Raw genomic sequence first — 17,403 nt, 5'->3', positions numbered from 1 at the left:
TCTTCTTTTGGTTACAATTTTCATGGAAAATCATCTTCCAACCTTTCACTTGTAACCTATTTGTGCCCTTGGGTCTATGCTGAGTCTCTTGTAGACAGCATGTAGTTGGATCATATTTTTAAAATCTATTCTGACTATTTTATCTCTAAATGGGGGACTTTGATACATTAATGTTCAATGCTATTACTGTAAATGTAGTGTTTACTTCATCCATTTTATCTTTAGGCTTTTTTTATTGTCTATCTTATTTTTATCTTTTTACTCTTTTAGTTACCCCCAGAATAATCTTCAATTTTAAACTCTGCCCAAACCTCACTCTCCTACTTTTTTTTTCCTTTTTCAGGTTCCAGTATTTCCTTTAGTATTTCCTGTAGGCTAAGTCTCCTGTTGATGAATTCTCTCAATTTTATCTGTGTTTTATTTTAATGTCTTCTGTATTTTTTAGCAACTTTTTTCCTGGATACAGAATTCTTAGCTGTTTTTTTTTCTTTGTACCTTAAATATGTCATACCACTGCCATCTCACTTCAGAAGTTTCAAATGAGAAATCAGCACTTAATCTTATATGTATCCCCTGTATGTGATGGGTCTCTTTTCTCTTGCTGCTATCAGAACTAAAAATGTGGAACACTTGACAAATTTGAGTGTTATCCTTGAACATGGGTCATGCAACATTTCTCTGTATCATTCTAATTTTAGTGTATGTGCTGCCAAAGTGAGCAGCCTACCCTTTTCAAGTTTCATTTTTCTTGATTTAGCTTTCTCTTGGTATAAACTGTACACTGTATTTTGGAGTTCTGAGAAATTTGGTTCTGACACTTTATTTGGGAGAACAAGATTTTGGAGCTCCATCCTCACCCTCTTAATCTTGCCAGTCCCCAAACTATTGGTTTTAAATGAACTTTCCCCATTAAGTAGAAATTAACACTACAATCTCAATTTAAATGAGCACATGAATCCCTTGTCCCAAGTCATGGTTAATGATCACTTCTGTCCCCACTAGCCTTTCTTTTCACTAGCAGTGCCACATATGTCAGCAGATTCCAAAGCAGCTAGTCAGTTTCTACCTGGAGGAAGTCCATCAATGCATGCACCTCTACTCTAGCTGTCTAAACCTCTCTCAGAGCCCAAATTCTGTGGAGGCTGCAGTTCTTACAAGTGGCCCATAAGGATTAATCTCAAGATCATAGAAAACTGCTTTATTGACAAAATTCCATGATACATTTGTCAAGCTTTTTGTTTACTCCCCTGTAAGACTGCCATCTAGCCCTCTGGGGTTCAGGCCTGAGAATACCTCCAGCCAGAGGATATCCATGGGCAGTTCCCAGAACCCACAAACAACAATATTTGCCTGATGGCCTGATGGATTGGCCACCACAGAATTGGAGGATTACACTCAATATCCACCCACCCAGTATAGCATACTGTTGTTTTGGTGTGAGCCAACACTTGCGTCGGGAGCAAGACATCTCTAAGATTGACTGGCAAGGACCCTGACAAACAGAATGGACAATGGAAGCAGCATGGGGCAAATTCATGTAGACTCCCTTCTGGAAATGGAAAGTCATGACATTTTGTTGTCTGGATAATGTAGTCCAGATGCTGATGGTGATGCAGAGTTATGGAGTTTCAGCAACACTTTAAATGCTTGCAATGATTTTCAATTTATATGGAATATTCTATATTTAACAGCAATTATACACACATTAGAACATACCAGCAGAGTGTAAACTTTACCCCAGAGAATAACAGCTACCCAAACAAGGGATGTAGGTGGAAATGAAAGGCTAAATTTTACTTGAAGGGTGAAGATTAAAAACACAGCAGAAGAAATCATGGGTGGAGTAAAATGAGTAGAAGGATAAATAAAAAATTCATATAAAATAATAAATCATTTTTTGAATTGGGGTCATTAAAATGGGGTGAATAACAATGTTGAAAAAGGAAATGAAAAAGATGATCTAAATAACTCAATTATATTTGTATGCTATTTTGAGATTTATTCTTCTAGCCATCTTTATGATTTACCTTTTTTCTGTGTCAGTATAAACCTTCTGTTTTCCCTAGTGGAGGCACAGCTTAGAAAGCAATAAGAATGGTTTAACTAAAAACAATTCTATTAATAGTGTTTTGGAATACCAGTAATAATTGAAATTTGATTTAATTCAAATCTCTAGATTTCCTTGGGAGGAAAATGTAATAATTATCTATGGAAGTAAGAGACATTTAAGATGAACATTTATGTATTTAGAACAAGAATTTAAATATTTAAATTAAATATAAACTAAAAGATAAGCTTCTTGAAAGTGATTTTGTTAAAAAAAATGTGGCTTCCCTGCAAACCTCTTGTTATCAAAAGTTAAATCTTTGTTTCATTTTTCTTATTGTAAGCCTATATTTTACATACAAATGACTTTACTGATATATTTTTTAGGAGGGCCTGAGCATTGAGATTTATTTTCCAGTAGTGTGAAAATATTTCCATGATCTAATAAAAATATTTTTTCATTGATTGTGTCTTATGGATACTGAAAACTGATGAATGAACAATCTGAAACAGTCTAGTCTAACCTCATTATCATTGTAGTTCAGTTATCACTGAGCTATGTATGTTTAAATGAGCACTTAATGTGAAACATCTGAAATCATATTTTAATTTTCTAACTAGATTTGAATGAGTCACTAAGAAAGGTCATCTTATGGGAAATGAAGGATTACTGTCCTATGACTATGTATCAGTTACAGCCATGTAAACCACTTGGATTCAGAACATAGAGTCATCCCTCCTTCCTCTTCCCCTGGCATAGTAAAAACAATTAAAGAGGCTAGAATATTAACAGTGAGGGTAAATATAGATGCTATAATGGCTGGAATAATGAGATGATGTTTTACTGTTTTGGGAAATGCAGTAAAATTTCTGTTATGAAATATTTGAACAATGGTCTTGGGACTTGTTAATATAATAAGACATCTAATAATTACCATGTAGGTCATCCTCAGATTTGTGTTCCTGTGTACCTACCTAAATTAATCATCATGGGAAAAACCAGAAATCAGATATCTAATGCAATAGGGCTCCTTTGGGAATCTGAGAGGTCAAGAAGTCAGTGCACCTCTGGGATTTAGGGAATCAAAGGTCCCAAGGCACTTTTAAAAGGGATGTTCCAGGAAAGAAAGAAAAAGGGTCACAAAATTTGGAAACAATTGTTAAGGCTAGAATTAGAACCTGACTTAATACATCAACAGGCAGAACTTCTAATACTTTAATTACATAATTCTTTTTATCTCATATCAGTTAATTATTTAAAGAACATATCAAATCTATCAGATAATTTAATTGGTTAGAAGAATGAATTTGAAGATTAAAAATCCTCTTTGAAAAGGTAGGGGTGCCCTGAAAAATTCTTCCTATGGATATTATTTACTTTATACACTTTAATAATATGCATTGATATTTTTTAATTCTTTGGGTATAAGATATGATATAAAAATGCCCAATAACTCTGTCTTGGGTATTCTGTATTTGATATTATGCCCTTTCCATACTACAAATTTTGAGAGAGAATAAAAACTTAATATATATTTAATTACATTAATTAAATAAAAATCAGGATATTTCACATCATCTCTATCCACCTACCTGTAATATGACAATAAATGAGGGTAAATCTTCCTCACTGGCATTTTTAAGGCTTTTGTATTAAACAGATGAACAGACAATACACATTCACTGAAGAGAAATAAAAGGACTTTAGAAAGATGAAAGCTAATGAGTCATAATATGCAAAAATGATAGAAATAAATTATGCAAACAAGGACAATGAAAAGAAAGAATCAGTGAAGGAATAAAGGTAATTCCCCCAAAGGAAAAGTCATTTTGAGGATTTGATCTAGCAAGGGGTAGATGCAGATAAAAACCTTCTGCACCTGCCATCCCACCTCCTGGTTGTCTGTTTACTTTTTGGGACTGTGCTTTTCATATATGCACAACCAAATGCAAACTCTTCAGTGGAGCCAAAGGCAGAAGTTTCTGTTTTTCACACCTTGGATACCCTCACGTTACAACTCTTTGTCTATATACTGATAAATAGAAAAGGTTAAGGATTCTATGAAAAGAATCATTCAGAAGTATAGATCTGATCCCTGACCTTTCTTCTTGGACAAAAGCAGTGCAACAAAACTAAATTCTTGTATCTATGGAAAAAGAGAAGTGTTTATGTGTATGGTGGAATATGTGAGTCAGGGCAGCATTTAAATAATGTTGAGGCTTGGCATGTCACCTAGACAATGTTATCTAGAGTATACAAAACTAAATAAGAAAATTTATCCGACATGGGTTAGTTAAGGAAGTTTTAAGCAGTTGATGTTGGTTCCAAGGAACAATCTTTCCTCAAAAGAGAGATACCCATGCCCGCATCCTCATTCTTTATACCACATACTTTATACCACATACATTATACTCATACATTATACCACAATGTATAAATTACATATATGAAAAAAAAATCCCAATGGATAGGATTATAAGTCAGTAATAACATACTTAGATTAATATTTACTAAGTTTGTAATTGCCTTCTGATTGTTGTAATTTTAGCAATTTGATATGGTTATGAATTCCAAAAATCGATATTGTGTTATATTTGTAATCTGATCTGTATCTGGGCCTGATTGAGTTATGATTAGGGCTTTAATTGGGCCATGTCATTATGGTATTGAGTCCCTGCCATTTGGTGGGTGGGGATTCACAGATAAAGGCATGGCAAAGGACAGAGCTGCAGGCTTTCAATGTTGGAGTTTTGATGCTGGAATTTGATTCTGAAGCTGGAGTCCCAGGGAGAGAAACAGAGCCATTTGCCTGATAGTCTAGCTGACTTTGTGGAGGAAACAAAGGAGCTGAGCCCAGAGGAGCCCAGAAAGCTTGAACCCTCACAAATGTCGGCAGCCATCTTGCTCCAACATGTGGAAATATTTTGGTGAGGGAAGTAATTTATGCTTTATGGCCTGGTAACTGTAGGCTCCTACCACAAATAAATAGCCTTTATAATGCTCAGCAGATTTCTGGTATTTTGCTAGCACCCATTTGGCTAATACAGTAATTTATAGTTTTCCTTCCACCTACCCTTTTACTGCTTTCTTTAGGTTTTTTTTTTAACTAAAAATAACTCTCTTAGCAATCATTTATAACTTAAAAATATTTGATAGGCCTCAAGTTGTGAACATACATTTTAATAAAATTTTATTGAAGTACATAATTTATATATGAACATACATAAACAATAAGTGTATAGTATAAGTTGTGAATTTACCCAAAAAATATGCATGTCATCATACAAGTCTCCCATACATTGCCCCACCACCCAAATCCTGCTTTGTTGTGAAACTTTTGTTGCAAACTATTAAAGAGCTTTGCCAAGACATGACTACTAACTATAACATTGGTGTATTTTCAACCAGTTATTAACACCCGGTATTAGTATTACATATTTGTTATAGTTCCTGGTAGGAAATTCTCCTATTTCTTTTATTAACCACAGTCCATTTTCCACCACTGGATTCCCTGTGTTATACAGTCTCATGCTTTGTACAACCTATTCAAAATGTACAGTCAATGGCTCTCATTTTCACCATAGAGTTGTGCTGTCACCACCTCAGTCAATTTTAGAATGCCCAACATACATTTTAACTTATATAATGCCAGTTTACATAACACAAAACCATTTCTTATGTAGTGAAGCTACCTTGTTATACAGTATTTTCTATTGTCTTTTTTACCTAGAGCCTGACCAGTTATCACCTCCAAACAATAACTGTCTTTGTTTTCCTTTGATTTTAAATGCTGTTACTCATTTCATACCCCATCATGTGTATTTATAAATTCCATATGCAGTTTTTATTATACCACGTAGGGTGAATGGAAAACATTATTATTTTTGTGAAATTTGATGAAGGTTTAACAGAAAGGGAAATATAATTAAGTATCAGAAGTTAAATTTCATAATTTGTGGGCACACTTTCCTATATATTAGTTTTTTTAACTCTAGACTTACTTTTTAATATTTTAATTTTTTAAAAGAAGCATTAGATGATAAAATTTGGATAAAAATATAGGGGAGAAAGAAATAAGCAGGAGGATTGTGGCAACATGGTGTCAGATTAGGCAGATAAAGTTCAGTACTCTCACAAATACTATGGAGAAAGAGCCAAAAAGTGCCTGAGGGGTCTGCTTTGGAGGTCAGCAGACGTGGATGGTGCTTCACAGTTCCCAGGAGGGTGAAGGACAGACAGATGAAAAAGTTGAAACAAACTGAGTTTACTAAACCTCCCAGCCACCAGGAAGGGCTCTCTTCCCCCACCCTCAATATATTCAAAAGGGATAAAATGCCCAGAACATTGCAACTGACTGAGAAGAGAGCAGACATCTTCCTCCCTGCTAGGCTTTTAGGGGCTTTTCTTCAGTGAATTCAGCCAGCAAAGCCCACTTTGAATCTTGGCACTGACCAGACAAAAACCATAGGAAACCTAGAGAGCTACAACTCTGTGGAAAGTTTTGCCAAGTAGCACCATCTGCTGGTCAGTCTGGAAACTTAAATGGACAAAAACTGCCTTTAGAGCTCTCTTTACCCAACCCTGCTAGAAAGTCTACACCCCATTAGTGAGTCCCTGGCATGAATTTGGTAACTGAAGCTGGGCAATTTTAAAGATTTAGGATAAGTGAAGCCAAATATTCAGGCTGTGAAAAAATAAAAACAATAGACAAGAGAGAGAAATGGGCTGTTAGAGTAAATTCACCAACATTTCAGATGCCTAAATATCAGCAAAACAATACAGGCCATACTACAAAACAGAAAGACATGGCCTAGCCAAAGGAACAAACCCAATGTACTTAAAAGATTGAGTTTAAGGCAATTAATCAATGATAATCACACAACTCCACTAAATCAATTTAAAGAATTGAAAGAAAATATGATGAAAGAGATAAAGAATATTAAGAGGACATTGGGAGAGCATAAAGAACAATTAATGTCTACAAAGAGATGAAACAGACATTATGGGAATGAAAGACATGATAGATGAGAGTAAAAATATTTTAGAGGTATATAAGAGCAGATTTGTCCTGCATGAAGATAGGATTAGTGATTTCAAAGACAAAACATATGAACTGGAAAAGAAAGAACAAAAAGAGAAGAGAATGGAAAAAATGGAACAGGTTCTCAGGGAATTGAATGACAATGCAAAATGCAAAAACATATGCATTGTCAGTGTCCCAGAAGGAGAGGAAAATAGAAAAAGGGGCAGAACTATTTTTTGAAGAAATAATGACTAAAAACTTCCTTTCCCTTATGAAAGACATAAATACCACTATCCAAGAAGGACAATGCACCACAAACAGAATACATATGAACAGATCTAGCCTGAGACACCTACTATTCAGAATGAAAAATATCAGTGATAAAAAGAAGATTTTGAAAGAAGCAAGAGAAATGCAAAGCATCACATAAAATGGAAACTCGGTAAGTTTAAGTGCCAACCTCTTCTCAGAAACTATAGAGGAGAGAAGAAAGTGGTATGACATATTTAAGATATTGAAAGAGAAAAATTGCCAGCCAAGAATTCTGTACCTGGTAAAGTTGTCCTTCAAAAATGAAGGGGAGTTCAAAGTCTTCACAAACAAACAAAAACTGATAGAATATGTTACCAAAGACCAGAATTAGAAGAGATACTAAAGGGAGTCCTTCAACCTGAAAGGAAAAAGCAAGGGTGAGAGACTTGGAGAAGAGTGTAGAAATGAAGAATATTAGAAAGGGTAAAATGATACACTATAGGAAGACACAATACCAAAAGCCAAATGTCAAAATGGATGAAGTAAGTAATGCCTTTACAGTTATAACAGCAAATGTTAATGGCTTGAACTCCCAAATCAAAAGGCACAGACTGACAGAATGGATTTAAAAACATGACTTATCTGTATGTTGTCTACAAGAGATTCATCTCAGAAGTTAGGATACAACCACTTTAAAAGTGAAAGGTTGGAAAAAGAATATAACATGCAAATACTAACAAAAAAAAAAGAGCTGGAGTAGTGAAACTAGTATTGGACAAAATAGATTTTAAGTGCAAAACTGTTAAAAGGGATGAAGAAGATCATTATATATTAATATAAGAAGCAATTCAATAAGAAGAAATAACTATTCTAAATATTTATGCACCTAGCTTCAATTCCCCAAGATACATGAGGAACACATTGGTAAAGCTGAAGGGAGAAATACATGTCTCTACAATATTAGTTAGAGATTTCAATAAACCACTCTTACTATTGGGTAGAACATCTGGACAGAGGATAAATAGAGAAACCAAGAACTTGAATAATACGATAAATGAACTAGACCTAACAAATATCTATGCATTGCACACCAAAACAGCAGGATATATATTATTTTCAAGTACCCATAGATCCTTCCCCAAATTGATCATATGCTGCATCACAAACAAGGTTCAATAAATTTTAAAAGATTGAAATTATAAAAAACACTTTCTCTGGTCATAAAGGAATGAAGCTGGAAATCAATATCAGCAGAAGAAGGGAACATGTATGAATATATAGAGATTAAACAACACAGTCTTAAACAATTAGTGAGCCAAAGAAGAAACTGTAAGAGAATTCAGCAAGTATCTTGATATGAATGAAAATGAGAATGCACAATATCAAAACCTATGGGACACCACAAAAGCAATGCTGATAGGGAAATTTACAGCCCTCAATGCTTACATTAAAAAAGAAGAAAGAGCTAAAATTGGTGGTCTAACTGTACACCTTGAAGAACTAGAAAAAAGAGGAGCAAACTAATCCCAAACCAAGATGAAGGAAAGAAATAGTAAAGATCAGAGCAGAAATAAATGAAATCAAGAACAGAAAACAGAAAGAATCAACAAAACCAAAAGTTGGTTCTTTGAGAAGATCAAAAAAATTGACACTCTTAGCTAGACTGACAAAGAAAAAAGAGAGAAGACAAAAATAAATAAAATAAAATAAATGAGAGGAAAGACATTGCCAATGACCCTGTAGAAATAAAAGAGATCATAAGAAGAGTGTATGAACAACTGTATGCAAAACAAAACAAAAAAAAAAACAAACTAGAAAATGTGAGTGAGATGGACAAATTCCTAGAAACACATGAAACATTTACATTGGCTTTAGAAGAAATAGAAGACCCCAACAAACCAATGACAAGTGAAGGGATTGAAACAGTCATCAAAAATCTCCCAACTGGCACATGGTTGGGAGGGAGTTCTCCAGGGCATATATACAGGGTACATAAAAATGTTTGGATATTTTCATAGTGATTACAGTTAAAAATGACAACTGAGGGAGTGCTGAGTTCCTAGCCAGGGGAGCTCTATCACATTCCTTAATGGAACAGCAACAATCCCCCAAGTGCAATGGCAAAGACCAAAAAAGAATGGTCCAACAATGAGCCCTTGATGCTAATGACTAAGCCTGTGAGCCTGTGTGCCTGAAATAAAAACCAGGTCTAGAGCTGCAGGGTGCCTAAGAATTACTCCCTGAGAGCCTTTTTTGCTCAAATGTGGCTAGTCTCAAAGCCAAACTCAGCATGTAAATGCATTGCCTTCCCACCAGCATGGGACATGACTCCTCGGGATGAGCCTCCCTGGCACTGAGGGATTACTACCAAGTACAAGCTGATGATGTAACTAGAAAATGACCTTGAATAAAAGGGTCAATTCAGACCAGTAGAATATCTCAGCCCACATGTAATATCAGGAGTTAAAATGCGGTGACTTGCTCGGTCAGTAGAGGTGGGGTCTGGCTGCAGACGAGGGGTCGGTCCAGCTTTGGATGAGGGGTCGGTCCCGCTTGGGATGAGGGGTCGGTCCCACTTGGGACGAAGGGTCAGTCCGGCAGGAGACAAGGGGTCGGTCTCACAGGGGTTGCGTGGTTCGGCTGACGGGGTCGCCCGGCAAAGCCGGCGACGAAGGGGTCACCCAGAGAAGCAGGCGACAAACTGGGGACAAGGGAGGCCAGGCCCTTGTCGGGGGCTCTCAGGACTGGAGGGCGCACGGCAGAAGAACTACCGCGGAGACAAGGTAAACATGCAAGTCCAACTTTATTGAGGGAGAGGCAGCAGTTTTATAGGGGCTGGGGAAGGCTGATTGGTCAAAGCCATGCCCTGTTCTGATTGGTTGCCGGAGAAAGGTCAGTGGGAGGTACTGGATGGGGGAGGGGTGGTGATTAGGGATTGGCTGTTGCTGTTGCTGGGGGAAGTGGCAGGGTTTAGTGATTGGTGGTTGCTGTTGCTGGGGTAGAGGGCAGATTTGAGTTTCCCGCCCACACCTGGCTGTTGCTGCTGTCGGGGGGAGGGAAAAGGGCAGACTGGATTTTTCTGTCCATGCCTGGCTGTTGCTGCTGTCAGGGGAGGGGAAAAGGGCAGACTGGAATTTTCCACCCTGCACCTGCGCAGGGAGAAAGAAGAAGGGTGCCGCCCCACAGGCATCGTGTGGCGCCATCTGGGAGGAGGGGCAGCCGCGGAAGCATGGCTGCCGAGAAGGGGAGACCTGAGGGCACTCTGCACCCATGCCGAGCTTCCTTCAGGGGTGGCGGTGGGCCCGACCAACCACCCTATTATGGGGGCAGCGGTTTGGAATAGGCCTACCGTGGCCGCCACCCCCCGCCAGGTCAGCAAACCACACTTCAGCCCGAGGGGCAACTGCATTTCCCCCTTCTTTTCAAATAAGGGCCAGGATGGCAGCAGTAGCAAGTAGCCGAGGCCCAAGAGGCAGCAAGCAATGAGGGAAGCGGGGCTGAAGAGGGAGGTGAGTATACTGGGGATATAAATGTACAGTTTGGGGGGTGGTATCTTGCCGTTGCAAGCAAGGGTGGCCAATGTCCAATTCTCGTTGATCTCGGTGGCTATAAGGTCCATCTGCTGTTAAAAGTCCAAGATGACAGCGCGCTACAGGTAGTTGATCTCTCCTTGGCGGTGAAGAGCGGCAGAGGCAGACTGTGTGATGGTCTGGAGGATCGCAGCTGTGAGGACAAGTCGCGTCAGGGCACCAGCAGTGGTGGTGGTGGCAGCGTCGGGAGTGGTGGAGACGTAGGCGAGGGCAATAAGAAAGCCAAGGTCTCCATGGGCATGAGAGAGGCCGATGTCAAAGGGGCGGGCCGACATGGGGCGGCCAAACTGCAACGTAATGGGGGTTCAAGCAAAAAAGGAGGGGGGCAGGGGACGAGAAGGGACGCTTTGGATGGTCGAGAAGAGGAGTAAGGTGGAGACAGGAGGAAGCTCCGCAGAAGTATGGGAAGGCAAGAGCAGAAGCATTATTAGATGCTAGAAAGCAGGCCGTGGGCCAGGGAAAGCGGGTTGTGGGCTGTTTAGCGGGGCTGGAGCTGCTTGAGAGTGATGGTGGCATGGGGGGCCACGGTTACAGAAGACTTGGGGCTGTTTCAAAGAGATCTTACACCGGTGAGTGTCTAGGAGACTGGCGAGGGCCTGAACTTGCGGGGCTTGCTTAGCAGATAGGATGTTACCCATTGCTAATGGCCTTTTGGAGCCGATAAGAAAAGGGGCCCTTACCTTGAGAGCGTGGCAATGGGAGCCGAGGTGCGCGGTGAGATGAGGGGTCGGAGCCGATGGGACTCCGACGGTGGTCGCGGGCCAGAAGAAGGCCCCGACGAGGGGAAGGCGGAACAACGAGCAGTGGAGCAAGGCAAAGGGGAGCAAGCACGGAGGGGAGGAGGCAGAGGTGAAGGCAGGGGTGGGGGTGCTCAGGCACACACTCCTGAGAGTTTTATTGGCGCCTCTTAATCATAGCGGGTCGGTATAAGCCCCCGACATGGAAGGAGAAAGCCATCCAGTGATTCTCCCAGACCGCCGTGGATCATATGAGGTCACCAAGGTTCAGGAGCAGCAATGCAGAGCGAAAAGATAGAGGTGAGAAGAGAGGAGGGCGTAGGGCTGTGGTAGGGTTACTTCAGACGTGTAAGCGCGCGCTCCCGAGAAATCCAAGGCTCCTCTTAATCATAGCAGGTCGGTATAAGCCCCCGACATGGAAGGAGAAAGCCATCCAGTGATTCTCCCAGACCGCCGTGGATCATATGAGGTCGCCAAGGCTCAGGTAGTAGCAATGTTGCACGAGAGAAGCCCCATGGTGACAAGGGAGGAGGGGGGGGCTGCCAGGTTATGGAGTGAGGCTGTGGTGGAGTTGCCTTGCCCCACATTGGGCGCCAGCTGCGGCGGCTTGCTTGGTCGGTAGAGGTGGGGTCTGGCTGCGGACGAGGGGTCGGTCCAGCTTTGGATGAGGGGTTGGTCCCGCTTGGGACGAGGGGTCGGTCCCACTTGGGACGAGGGGTCGGTCCGGCAGCAGACAAGGGGTCGGTCTCACAGGGGTTGCGTGGTTCGGCTGACGGGGTCGCCCGGCAAAGCCGGCGACGAAGGAGTCGCCCGGAGAAGCAGGCGACGAACTGGGGACAAGGGAGGCCAGGCCCTTGTCGGGGGCTCTCAGTACTGGAGGGCGCACGGCAGAAGAACTACCGCGGAGACAAGGTAAACACGCACGTCCAACTTTATTGAGGGAGAGGCAGCAGTTTTATAGGGGCTGGGGAAGGCTGATTGGTCAAAGCCATGCCCTGTTCTGATTGGTTGCCAGAGAAAGGTCAGTGGGAGGTACTGGATGGGGGAGGGGTGGTGATTAGGGATTGGCTGTTGCTGTTGCTGGGGGAAGTGGCAGGGTTTAGTGATTGGTGGCTGCTGTTGCTGGGGTAGAGGGCAGACTTGAGTTTCCCGCCCACGCCTGGCTGTTGCTGCTGTCGGGGGGAGGGAAAAGGGCAGACTGGATTTTTCCACCCTGCGCCTGTGCAGGGAGAAAGAAGAAGAAGGGTGCCGCCCCACAGGCATCGTGTGGTGCCATCTGGGAGGAGGGGCGGCCGCGGAAGCATGGCTGCCGAGAAGGGGAGACCCGAGGGCACTCTGCGCCCATGCCGAGCTTCCTTCAGGGGTGGCGGTGGGCCCGACCAACCACCCTATTATGGGGGCAGCGGTTTGGAATAGGCCTACTGTGGCCGCCACCCCCCGCCAGGTCAGCAAACCACACTTCAGCCCAAGGGGCGACTGCAAAAAATTTTTTTTACCTTGAATAAAAGTGGGAAATGGAAAGGACGAATGAATTTATATGGCTATGAGTCTCCAAAAAGAGCTGGGAGGTTATCAGAAGGGTCGCCCTTATGCACTCCTTAGCAGAGTCCCAGAGACAGCTAAACTAGATACAACCCCAGGTATTGGTTCTTCTTAGGGCTACAGAGACCCACAGCTTCTATGGTCATGGCAGATGGAATTCAGTGCCATGTCAGTTGACCCGACTTTGGAGTTTGTGTTCCTGGGTGTGATGGAGTTGGATTCAGATGTGATCTTTGTTCACAAGCCTCTCCAGTTACTTTTACCTGACCTGTGGTTGGCACTGGGGTTTAGTGTATACTCAGGGGACCTGAATCTCTGGACTGTCCATATGATAGCCAGTCCCTGAGTCCCAACAGACTTGCAACTTCTACCCTCTGGTTTATTGGACTTACCCCAGCCAGCTAACATGGAGGTGAAGAAGGTTAACCACAACATCAGGGAGCCAAGAGTGCCTACAACTGAAAGCAGGAGAATTGCATTCATCACCCATGGGGAATCTAAGCCCCCTCTTGATATAGATGTAGAGTGGACATAACCATTCCAGGGTCCACAGGATGGTGGAATAGAGTATGGATTAGAGTGGACTTATTGATATTCTATTAATGAACTATTGTGATTAGTAATCGAAGAAATTGTAGCATTGACATGGAGAAAGTGGCCATGGTAACTGCTGAGGGTAGGGAGTGGGAAAAAGAGATGTGATGTGGGGGCATTTTCAGAATTTGGAGTTGACCTGGGTGGTACTGCAGGGACAGTTACTGGACATTGTATGGCCTCCCATAGCCCACTGGGAGGACTGGGGGAGAGTGTAAACTATAATGTGAACCATTGACCAGGTGGTGCAGCAGTGCTCAGAGATGTATTCACCAAGTGCAGTGAATGTCTCATGATGATGGAGGAGGTTGTTGTTATGGGAGGAGTGGGGTGAGGAGGATGAGGGTATATGGGGACCTCATTTTTTTTTAATGTAACATTAAAAAATAATAAAGACAAAAAAAAAAAAACTCCCAACTAAAAAGTGCCCAGGACCAGATGCCTTCACAGGTTAATTCTACCCATCATTCAAAGATGAACTAATACTGATCTTGCTCAAGTTCTTAAAAAAATTGAATACTGGAAAAAAAAAAATGCTACCAAACTCATTCTATGAACCAAACATTACCCTAATACAAAAACCAGGTAAAAATAGTATGAAAAAAAATTATAGATCAATACCTCTAAAGAATATAGATGCAAAAATACTCAATAAAAAATACTTGCAGACAAAATCCAAAAGCACATTAAAAGAATTATACACCACAATCAAGTGGGTATACTTCCCAGATATGCAAGGGTGGTTGAACAGAAGAAAATCAATCAGTATAATAAACTACATTGAAAATTTGAAGGAGAAAAATCACGATTCAACTGATGCAGAATAGTCATTTGACAAAATACAGCACCCTTTCTTGAATAAAAATTCTCCAAAAGCTAGGAATAGAAGGAAGCTTTCTCAATATGTTAAAGTACATAAAGAAACCTACAGCTAGCATTGTACTCAATGGTGAAAGACTTAAAGCTTTCCCACTGAGATCAGGAAAAAATCAAGGATGCCCATTGTCTCCAATTATTCAATATTGTGCTAGAAATTCTAGCTAGAGCAATCAAGCTAGACAAAAAATAAAGGGATCCCAAAGAGGAAAGGTAGAAGTAAAATTTTCACTATTCACTGATGACATGATCCTATATCTAGAAAATCCTGAAAAATCCACAAAAAACTACTAGAATTATTAGACAAATTTAGCAAAGTGGCAGGATACAAAACTACTGTACAAAAATCAATAGTGCTTTTATACATTACCAATATGCAACCTGAGGAAGAAATCAGAAACAAATTCCATTTTTAATGGTGAATAAAAGAGTCAAATATTTAGGAATAAAGTTAACCAAGGACATAAAGGATCTGTATTCAGAAAACTACAAAACATTTGTAAAAGAAACCAAAGACGAATTAAATAAATGGAAGAACATTCTGTGTTCATGGGTTGGGAGACTAAATATGGTTAAACCTCAATTCTACCAAACTGATTAACAGATTTAATGCAATCCTCCCCAAAAACCCCAACAGCCTTTTTTGCAGAAATCGAAATGCCAATAATAAAATTTATTTGGAAGGGTAATGGGCCCAGAATAGCACAATTTGTCTTTAAAAAAGAAGAACAAAGTTGGAGAACTCTGTTTCTGATTTCAAAGCATATTACTTAAAAAAAAAAAAGCATGGTACTGGCACAATGACAGATAGATTGATCACTAGAAGCCAATCAAGAATTCAGAAATTGACCCTCACATCTACAGTCAAGAGATTTTTGACAAAGTTTGGAGCTCACCTAGTTGGGCCAGAACAGTCTGTTCAACAAATGGTGCTGGAAGAACTGGATAGCCACATCCAAAAGAAAGAAATAAGACCCCTATCTCACACCATATACAAAAATTAACTCTAAATTGATTAAGGACTTAAATATAAAAACAACAACCATAAAATTTCTGAAGAAAATGTAGGAAAACATCTTTAAGGTCTTGTTGTGGGTGATAGTTTCTTAAACCTTATGCCCAATGGATGAGCAATAAAAGAAAATATAGATAAATGGGACCTCCTCAAAATTCAATGCTTTTACATCTCAAAGGACTTTGTGAAAGGGTGAAAATGTAGCCACCAACTCAATGGGAAAAATATTTGGCAATCGTATATCTGATAAGCATTTAATATTCCTGATATATAAAGAGATTATACAACTCAACAATAAAAATACAGGATGTCCAATTAAAAAATGGGCAAAATACTTGAAAAGCAACTATCCAAAGAAGAAATACAAATGGCAAAGAAATACATGAAGAAATGTTCAACATCAGTAGCAATTAGGGAAATGCAAATCAAAACTTCAATGGGGTAACATTTCATACCTATCAGACTGGCTACTATTAAAACATCAGAAATCTGTAAATGTTGGAGAGGATGTGGAAAGATAGGAATGTTTGCACACTTTTGGTGGGAATGTAGAATGGTACAGCTACTGTGGGGGACTATTAGGTAGTTCCCAGGGGTCCTGACAATACCATTGATAGATATATACCCAGAAAATCTGAGAGCAGGGACATGGATATCTGCACACCTATGTTCACAGCAGCATTATTCACAGTAGCTAAAAGTTGTAACAACCCAGGTGTCCATCAACTAATGCATGGATAAACAAATTGTGGAATATACACATGATGGAATATTATTCAGCAGTAAGAAGAAATGAAGTCATGAAACTTATGGCAACATGGATGGACCTGGAGGACATTATATTGAGTGAAGCAAGCTGGACACAAAAAGACAAATACTGTATGATTTTGCTATTATGAACTAAATATATTATGTGTAATATAAATTTATTATGTGAAATATGAATATGGGTAGAATTGCATATATAAAATTGTTTGTCTTTGAAGCTGAACAAATGTAAGTTAGTACAAAATGTTAACAGACAAAAAAAAAATTATACTAAGTGAAGGACACCAGACACAAAGTACTACATATTGTATGATTCCATTTACATGACATGTAAAAATGTGAATATTAAAGGAAACTAGTGTTTATGTAGGTCTGAGGAAGGAATACTAAGGAGAGTGGAGTCTTTCTTTTTGGAGTAATGAAATTGTTCTAAAATTTTTGAGATGATGAATGTACAAAATTGTAATTATACTAAAAGCCAATGATTATATACTTTGATTATACACTTTGGATAGAATAGTCAGAAATAGCAGTTATGTACAATGGGGAACATAGATGGAGAGGTGAGGAATTTTCTTCCTTTTTTTTATTATTATTACTAGTGAAATAATAAAAATGCTTTAATAATGATTGAAATAATGAATGCACAACTATGTGATTATAGCAAATACCATTGATTATACATTTTTGATGAATTGTATGCTTTATTAATATGCATCAAAATTGATTTGTTAAAAAATGTCTATATGTTCATTGGAAAAAAGCTATTAAAGACATTCAAATGAACCGGAAATAATAGCCTATCCATAAGAGCAAGTTAAAACATCAGAAATCATCACTGAAGATCATACTTTGAGATTTTAAGCGAAGACTTTTAAAATATGTTCTTAATAGAGTGTCCAACACAGATGATGATGGTAGTATGTGGTTTCAGGTTCCACCCCATCACAGAAACCTTG

At 39.8% G+C, this 17,403-nt stretch overlaps 1 non-coding gene across 1 annotated transcript; it reads right to left on the bottom strand.

Annotated features, from left to right (window-relative positions):
• Window positions 1-615: 615 nt before the first annotated feature.
• LOC131277877 (U6 spliceosomal RNA) lies at window positions 616-722 on the bottom strand. The gene has a single exon (XR_009184907.1). It is a non-coding gene; the product is annotated as a U6 spliceosomal RNA (small nuclear RNA).
• Window positions 723-17,403: the final 16,681 nt, after the last annotated feature.

The sequence above is a fragment of the Dasypus novemcinctus genome, unplaced genomic scaffold (genome assembly GCF_030445035.2).
Source record: "Dasypus novemcinctus isolate mDasNov1 unplaced genomic scaffold, mDasNov1.1.hap2 scaffold_69, whole genome shotgun sequence".
NCBI classification, from domain to species: Eukaryota; Metazoa; Chordata; class Mammalia; order Cingulata; family Dasypodidae; genus Dasypus; species Dasypus novemcinctus.
The sequence above is the reverse complement of the archived record's forward strand: the minus strand, read 5'-3'. Positions and strand labels throughout refer to the sequence as shown.